The following is a 9,640-nucleotide window of genomic DNA, read 5'->3' as shown; positions in this document are numbered from 1 at the left end:
GGGAAAGACAGAGGTGGTCACGTGCAGAAAAAGGCGGCAGGATTGAACTCGCATCGGATGAGGAACGAACTTGTGATCTGAACTGATCAGCGGTGGGAGACGTCGATATCGAAATATGTTTGTTCGTTTTTAGTCACACACTTCAGGTGAGGTGCAGACAGGTGTCTCTCTTTTTCACGCCTGGTTGAACGTTGCGTGTCTCTTTCTTGCTCCCACAGTCGAGTGTGTAGATTCGGTTATTTACTCTACAAAGACTAGTTTGAACCAGATTGTGGTGAATTTTACTACACGAGGTGTTGAAAGGAGAGAAATTTTGTCTATTTTGATCTTTCTCGAAGTTATATTGGCTACGTAATGCGTTTCCTGGCAATACTGTCATGTCTAAATATTAATATGTAGGCTATATGTCTGTGGAAGGTTTAGGACTAGTAGCTAGCGGCTCCTGAATGTAGGTAGGGCAAATATTAGGTCCATAGCGCTAGTTTAAACATTTGGTAAGCTTTTTATTCTAATCGCTGAACACATCAGACACACTTTTGGCAGATTTTTAATGTCCTTGCGTTATTCAGCCTGAGGGTGGCGCTCGAATGATGATTGCCATACTTTATTACACACTACAAACGCATAGAATGTCATCTTAGAATTGCCTTAATGTAGTATTTATTGCGTCCGAATGTTGTTTAGAATGTTGCAAGTAATTGTAGTGAGGAAAACGGTCATATCTTTTCTCAGAACAAACGTAAAACAAACACAACAGAAGTACTATAAAAGCAATTCACATGAACACGTTTAAACTAAAGGGTTAATAATACTTTCATTAAAGGGTAACTGTTGCCAAAATTGAACCTAGGCTCTTTTTGTTTGTCTACCCGAGTTAAACTGTTGTGTAAAAGCATCATTAGAATGGAAACGCCACTTTTAAGATTGACCGTATTTTCGTTTTAGGTCAAAATGCCTTTTGAATGGGAGAGCATGGGGCACTACTATGATAGCATAAAAATCACTGTTTTTAAAAACACTAAGAAGGCTCGACACAACATGAAACTGTGCTCGAAGTATCACCAGGGGCTCTGCTCTACACATGAACAAAAAATGAACTCCGTTAGATAAACAAAAAGAGCCTAGGTTAAATTTTGGCAACAGTTACCCTTTAATTTGATGCGTAACTCATATATAGAACAAACATGCCAACTAGTTGCTGACCTGATGCAGACACTTAGCTGAAGCGACTGATAGCGTCTTGAGGTAAATAAAATAAGCAGAGCAGCCAGAAATCTGAGACACCCCTCGCTGCAGCCTGTAGCACGATGACGTAGTTGGATGGTCCAATACGTAGTGGATGGAGGTGTGTTTTGGTGACGTCATAGACTTATGCGCAGTAACGATCTCTGGGTTATAATTGTACTGTCTATGGTTATAATTCGCCTGCGCTGGTAAAGGTGACATGTTTGCTCAATATTGTATTGAGATGATGTTCTAATCTAACCTGTAGCTAGTAGTACAGTTAAATAGTAATAAGTAAGTATTGTTGATGAATAAGTAATTATTTACATAAATGGGATGCTTAAGTTAGCCGAGTTTCTCTCTACATACAAAATAGTTAATATTACAACATTTTAAATCACATGATTTTAAACCTAAATTTGATAAATTAATAGCATGTCCTCACCGCAAGTATTTTTTTTTTAAATGCGTGTATATAGAACATTTTAAAATAAAGCCATTTTATTTTATTCAGGTCATATTTGCTGTTGAGTGGAAGCAAAAATGAGTCAATAATCTAATTGTCTCTGTCATTTTAAAGGTACAATACAATAAGGTCTGTAAACATCTTACCAGTAGGCCTACACATCCAAGGGAAAATGCAAAAATAATAACAGCATCAAGAAAATAAATCTTGTCAGATGTCAAAAAAAAAAAAAGTGCTTAATGATATTTTGCCTGGTAAGAGTTTGTTCTTTAATGGCTACTCGTTTTTCCAGTGATCTGTACATAAGGTTCTAATTAATTTGCTGTGTCTGCAAGACATGTCTATGGACGCTTGTTTTCGCCACGGAGTGAGAAATAAAAAAGGTAATTGCGATTTTTTTTATCTCACTATTCTGACTTTTTATCTCAGAATTGCGTGATATAAAGTCGCAATTGTGTGTTATTAAGTCAGAATTATGAGATATAAACTCGCAATTGCGAGAAATATAGGCTACTTGAAATTCAGACTTGTTTTCTCAGAATTGCATGTTTATATCTCGCAATTCTGACTTTATAATACGCAATTGGGAGATAGTCAGAATTGCATGATATAAAGTCGCAATTGCTTGTAAGTCAGAATTGTGAGATATTAAACTAGTCTGAGGTAAAAAAATATATATATTTTTGAATAATATTTATTTGACTTAATAACTCACAATTGCGAGTTTATATCTCCCAATTCTGACATATTTTCTCAGAATTGTATATATAAACTCGCAATTGTGAGTTATAAAGTCAAATAAATATTATTAAAAAATATATATAGGCCTAGGCTATATTTTACCTCAGACGAGAAAAAAAGTCAGAATTCTGACTTTATAACACCCAATTCTGACTTTATATCTCGCAATTCTGACTTTATAACACCCAATTCTGACTTTATATCTCGCAATTCTGACTTTATAACACCCAATTCTGACTTTATATCTCGCAATTCTGACTTTATAACACCCAATTCTGACTTTATATCTCGCAATTCTGACTTTATAACACGCAATTGAGACTTTATTTCACACAATTCTGACTTTATATCTCACAATTCTGATAAATAAAGTCAGTATGCTAAATGTAAACTCGCAATTGTGAGATAAAAAAGTCGCAATTATTTTTTTTAATGTTTTATTCTTTGGCGGAAAAGAGCTTGCATACTCAAGTGACCATTTATATTTAACTTTATTCTTCTTGGAAGATCAAAGCACGTGCGATTGTTCACCAACTCTACTCGCATGCATATATGACGTTACCAAAACACACCACCGCGCATGCGCGTAACAGCGTCCACTACGTATTGGACCATCCAGCTACGTCATCGTGCTACAGGCTGCAGCGAGGACCTCTTGAGAAATCTGTCCCAATGGCTCTCTATGAGCAGTTCCATTTTCCACCACAGATTTACATTGGGGCGCTGTTGTGGAGCTAGAGAGGCTCAGAGACCGGCTGCCCCGCTTATGGCGCTTTCCCACTACACAGTACCAGCTCGCCTCGCCTTTGTTTGGTTTTCCACTGTGTAAAAGTTGTACCGGTACCTGCTTCCAGATACTTTTTTTCGTATCACCTCCGGCGAGGTTCTGAGCGATCCGGCGAGGTTCTTAGCGATACTAAAATGTGACGTGACACACGGCAGACTGCTGATTGGTCAGAGAGAATCGTCACTATTCACTGCGTCATCATTGCACGCGCCAGACGAAGTATCCTGAATAACCCCGCCATTTTAAAACAGTTTGGCCAGAGATTGCGTGATATACCCATTACTAATATTATATAAAACAGCATGCACTCGATCTCCTCCATTGTCCTGTGTGTGTGGGTAGCGGGTGTGTGTCGCGTAGAAGATAGTCACGGCAGTTTCCTACGCCGTCGCTATGACGACCAGGTACTATTGTGGAGGTACTATCTGCAATTGAAAACGGAGCGAAAAGCGAGGCGAGTCGAGTTGAGCTGGTACTGGAAAAGCGCCTTTAGTATCATAATACATGCCTGCCGAATCCAGGCGCCGCGCTACATTTTAATATATCTTCAGTTCAGTTTATTGTCTTATCACGTCAAATCTTAACCACTTTACAACTTAAAAAAATCTAGAAAATCACAAAAATATTGGTTGCGGAATGCTGAACACATTTCAAATGTATTATTAATTCAGTGCATATAGAGGTCTATGTTTGGATGAATATTATGGTGAGGCTCTTTCCCTCACCTGGCCTTACAGACGAGCCGCGGCTTAAAATAAAATCGGTCCGAATTCTGTGATACGATGTCCTGCCAACATGTATTTCCACACCATCGCATGTCATCAGTGTGTTTCATGCTATGCAGTGTTAGACAGACGTCAGTCACCGAGCAGCGCAACCGAAACGGCAGCCGCCTTTGACAACGAGCTTATGCCGCGTTCCCGCCAACCCAGTGACGTTAAACTCGGATTGAGCGGTTTCAACGTCAATACTTTCAATGCTGGAATGAGTCTGCAGCAGTCACGTGATACAGGTCAGTGCTCTTTAAGTTATGTTCATTATTATTGTCATGTTATGTGCTTTGAGACGCCGTCTCTCTTGATGCTTTGCAAACTCTGCTGTGTGCGTTCATGTCATTTGAAGATGCTCTGAAGGAAGTGTGGGATCTCATGATTTCAAAGCTAACTTGCTATTGCTAGCCACTTCGAAAATTACCTTCCCTACCTTTAAATCAGTACTACACAATATTAAGTGTTTACTGTTCCTTTATGTGTCTTGTATCTCACCACAAACTCGCTTGTTTCACACAAATGCAACTTGTGATAGCATCTTAATTATCAATTTTCGTAAAAGTCACCTTTAAGAACTTTATTCTTAATTTTTATATTTGTGGCGGCAGGCTGTTTATCTTGTTGCTTGGGCATTGTAATGGACAATTTTTTTTCTTAGGGGATGCTTTACGGTAATATACAGTTAAAATTATGAAATAATTTCTACTCAAATCAATGGTTCATGTGCATTGTATTTATTTATTTGGTTCAGTTGCCGTATAACCCGCACCATTTCAGGGTCGTTGGGACTTGGGGGTGCTGTGTGCATTTGAATAAGAAACAATATTGAGTCATAAAACTCGTAAAAACTTCACGAAGCACATCGGTGAGAACAATAACGGTTTAAAAATACCCGTTAGGAGATTACTGTATTTTGGGATATTGACCAGCTGACTGTTCCTTATAGTTAATTTTGTCCGTCTGATTAAAATCATGTTTACTTTTTAGGTATTTGACACTGCTTTTTATAATTTCCAACCAATTCCAATTGGTCCTTACAAACCTATCTTAAGCGATCATCTGTATTAGCTGGCTAGATAACATTTAATATGTTATATTTAAATCAGCACTGTTCACGCCACAGAAAATTCAGTATGTTTTGCAGTATAAGAAGAACATGCACACAATCAGTGATTTATGATGTAGACTACAGTCACACTTTATTTGTTTATCACTTGTTTATCACTTATTATATGATTACCAGTGAAATGTGTCCCTCCCTGGACCACAAAACCAGTCACATGGGTAAAATTTTTTTAAATGAGATTTATACATTATTTGAACGCTGAATAAATAAGCTTTTAGGACAGGACAATATTTGGACGAGATACAACTATTGTAAATCTGGAATCTGAGGCAAAAAAATCTAAACATTGAGAAAATCTCCTTTAAAGTTGTGCATTTATGTTCACGATTGTGCTGCATTCACTCACAAAAATACATGTTTTATATATTTATGGTAGGAAATTTACTAAACATCTTCATGGAACATGATCTTAATATCCTCATGATTTTTGGCATAAAAGAAAAATGGATCATTTTGACCCGTACAATGTATAGTTGGCTATTGCCACAGATATACCCATGTGACAGGGTCACAAATGAGAACATTATAAGCTCTCGCAACCGAGTGTAATAAGGCGGCTTTTAGTTCACACGGACCATGCATATTTATATACATTTATGGCAAGAACTTCTCGTTTTAAAGAACCAACCATTCTGTCTTGCCCAGACTCCGGTGACACGTCTTCACAATAATTGCGGTCTGTATTTAAGTGTTGCAACTCTTACGATATGATCTAAACATTTCAACGGCCTTGCCAGGGATGTTGCAACTTATTGGAGGTGTCTTGAAAGAGAACTGAAACCCCTCATTTTAGAGTAGGCAGCTGCTTATGTGTACATGTCCTCGGTTTCTTACTGTGTGAAAGTGGTTGTGACTTCTCTAAACCGACTGAGCATCAGGTAACCAAAAAGAGGAGAGCATTTTCCTTCGAAAGCGAGTGAAACCGCACGCATTAGCTATGGATGATTCCATCATTTGATGCGTCTTGCATATTGGTACGGCTCGTCTCAAAATATCCATACGAATATATGTATTTGTCGGAAGATCTTCGATTGGTGAAACCACAGTGATTGTTCCAGCTTTTCTCCAAGCAACTGTATTAATACCACTGTGGCAAATGAACTTCCCTATTCTGGAAATGACACATTGTCTCATCTTCCTGTTTCTCTTTATCTGAGTCTTTGCACATCGAGTGATTATCACACACACTGTCATTAACTGTGTGCGTTTAGTGGAGGCGGATAGAGGAAGTGTGTGTTTCTAAGGCAGTGTTAAGAAATTGTTAGCACTTAATCAGTATATTCTAACTTCTATTAATATTTGATGGTGTAATAATTCATCGTTGTGACATGTTTTTATAAGTTCTTTTAGTACATAAGTCGACCTCCTGACCCTTTAAGCATTATAATTATTATTAATAATCATGATAAGTAATAACACATTTTCTCAGCACTAGATATGAAGTTAAATCATATTCTCTGGAAACAGAGCCACGTTACCTTCAGATGTAGGACAGACTCAGACGTGGCCGTCACACAATTTTTTTTATTTCAATATTTTTATAAATATGGCCCTTATCAGACCATGTAAAATTAACATGTGTGTGAAAACTTTAATGTTTAATATTTATTTGGACATTTTTAACACTATCGTTCAAATGTTTCTAACTGCTAAGATTTTTTTTTATCTTTCCATGCGTAGCAGCATTCGGTGAAATATTTCATTCAGAAATTATTTTATGATTCACAAAAGGGTAAAACAAGTACACAAAAATAATGCGCATACCAGTTTTATTTCCACATATGTGACCCTGGATCACAAACCCAGTCTGGAGTCGCACGGGTATATCTGTGGCAATAGCCAACAATGGGTCAAAATTATACATTTTAATTTTATGCCAAAAATCATTAGGATATTAAGTAAAGATCATGTTCCATGAAGATATTCAGTAAATGTCCTACCGTAAATATATAAAACATGTATTTTTGTGAGTGAATGCAGCACAATCGTGAATATAAATGCACAACTTTAAAGGAGATTTTCTCAATATTTAGTTTTTTTGCATCAGATTCCAGATTTACAATAGTTGTCTCGACCAAATATTGTCCTATCCTAACAAACCACACATCAATGGAGAGATTATTTATTCAGTTTTCAGATGATCTATAAATATTTTTGTGGTCCTGGGTCACATATGAAAACGACCCAGATTGGATGTCAGTGTGATTTGTGCTGTTCACAGTGCTTCTTAAAATCATATTCAGGCCTCATTTCAAGTTTCTAGATAATGCAGAAACGAACATAATGACATTATTAGTCATGTGATATCATGACAAACTGAAAAATTAAGAACCAGACTAATAGGAAAGAAATAGTGGGTGTAGTTGAAATGTCAGCTATACTTTTTCTGTTCCAAGTTGTCCCAAACTGGTATTTGTTATCATATTATTTTTATTCTTTATCAATCATAAACACACTGGTTTGTAGCACAGTAGTTTAATTGTTTACTGCTATACTTATAGTTGTTTTCCTATAGCTTACTTCTGTATTGCTGAATAAAGTGGATAGTGGACTGAAAATTAAAGGAGTGGTTGATTATGATTTCACTTTTCTAACTGTAGTTAGTGTGTAATGTTGTGTTTGATCATAAACAACATCTGCAAAGTTACAACGCTCAAAGTTCAAAGCAAAGGAAGATATTTGCTTTTAAAGAAATCGCTTTTTAAGAACTACAACAAACGGCTGATAGAGACTACACGACATTCCTCCCGGGTTAATGACATCACCAACCCTAACATTTACATAAACCATTACATTCGGAAATAGACAAGCTTTGTTTCCAAATGCACCAAGCAAAGATATCCTGTCAATTTTATAAACCTTTATAAACCCAGCCAGTATAATAACAATGAACACATACAAAATGAAATATTTAACATACATATATATATATATAACAATTGCAAGTTGTAAAGTTGTCTAATTTGTAAAGAAAATGATTAACGCTAGCCTGGCAAGCCAGACTTACATCAAGATGTTTAGTCTGGCAACTCTCCATAGACGCGGCTCAATCCGAGGGGCGGGATAAACGGTTGTCTCTCAAAATCCCGCTACAACCAATCAGAGCAACGAAGAAGGTGACGTAGTCACAGCGGCAAAGATCCAGCAAAACTCTGAACACTTCTTCCTTTTTTAAGAATGACTTAGGTGCCGTTCTTTGCTCTTTTCTTAAAGAAAAACATAACTCCAAGTCCTCCAGAGTCGCGGCCAAAGCCGATTCGAAAGACCGCTGTTCTCCATCCGCAGCCGCCATTCTTTGTTTTCAAGTGCCGTCGCAACTCTGTCATATGCTAAGCCCGCCCCCGCCTAATCTATACACGACGTGATTGGCCTGACCCAATTTAGGTTTTTGCAGCTAGAAGGTCTATGGAGAGTTGCTAGACTGCTAAATACATTTTGCTGCCGCTAGGGTGCGTCTAGATTTGTAGGCTAGATTATCCAGCATAAATTCTGGCCAAGAGTTTTTTCTTTTTTTTTCTTTATTTTTTGCTTGAACCTTTTTGACACACTCGCGCTTTCTCCGGTCTGCTGTCAATCCCAAAATGCACTGCATGAGCGTGAAGCTCGACTTCCGTAGGAATAGGCTTCCATAGGCTCCGCAGCTCGCTCCGTGCCAGTGGACACGCACCGTTAATCAATGAGCAGCGCGTGAGCGCGGGTTTCGGCGCCGAGTCTATTTCTGCTGCGCTGCTCGCGCTCAATTACAGTGAAAGCACACTTTTGATGGACAAAATAAATATGATTTCACACAAAAAGTGCCCAAAATGCACAGAATTTGCATGTCTAGTGTGTTTTAACAAGACCTGGAGTAGCTATGTCAGAAAAGAAAATGAAGACTCAAAAATATTTATAGAAAATGTACCCATTTAAACTTGTTTTTATGATTCAGTTTGGGTTAAAGTATATGGTGTTTTTTAAAAATATAAATATTTGTGTGCTGTAAAGTGGTTAATTAAAAAAATTTAATCGGTGTCGGCTAAAATTGGTATCGGCAGGTCAAACTCAATGAATAATCGGAATCGGCCTAAAAAATTGTGATCGGTGCATCTCTATATAAAAATATCTGTGGGGTATTTTGAGCTAAAGCTTCACACACACACTCTGGGGACATCAGAGACTTACACATTGTGAAATGGGGCATTATACCATTAAACTTGGATACAAGAAAGTAGTCATCATGGGAAAATGACACTTTTTACTGTACACTTCACCCTTGTGTTTTATTTTCCAAGTTGTTCCTGTTTCTTACAAACAATGAAGTGCTCAAATCACGTTTCTGGCACACTTGCAATGTTGTTAATGTTTGCAAACAATCAGCAGTAATTTTTTTGTCTCTTTTTACATAAACGCATCTGCTAAATTAATAAATGTAAATCGTGTTACTACTACTACCAAACAACATTTTCTTGTATATCTTGTATTTAGGGGTAAATAGTTAAAGACATTCATAATGCCCGTAACTGCACAGATGACAGGAAGATGCATTG

The 9,640-nt window shown here is 37.3% G+C and overlaps 1 long non-coding RNA gene across 1 annotated transcript in view; it reads left to right on the top strand.

Moving 5' to 3' along the window:
* Window positions 1-9,640, top strand: part of LOC307012663 — a 52,019-nt gene continuing 42,379 nt past the window's right edge. Inside the window, exons 1-2 of the long non-coding RNA XR_013800664.1 lie at window positions 1-146; window positions 4,063-4,230. This is a non-coding gene — a long non-coding RNA (uncharacterized lncRNA). The remainder of the gene's footprint in view (window positions 147-4,062; window positions 4,231-9,640) is intronic.

This window comes from Phoxinus phoxinus, assembly GCF_949152265.1.
Source record: "Phoxinus phoxinus genome assembly, chromosome: 16".
In the NCBI taxonomy this organism is placed as follows: Eukaryota; Metazoa; Chordata; class Actinopteri; order Cypriniformes; family Leuciscidae; genus Phoxinus; species Phoxinus phoxinus.
The sequence above is the reverse complement of the archived record's forward strand: the minus strand, read 5'-3'. Positions and strand labels throughout refer to the sequence as shown.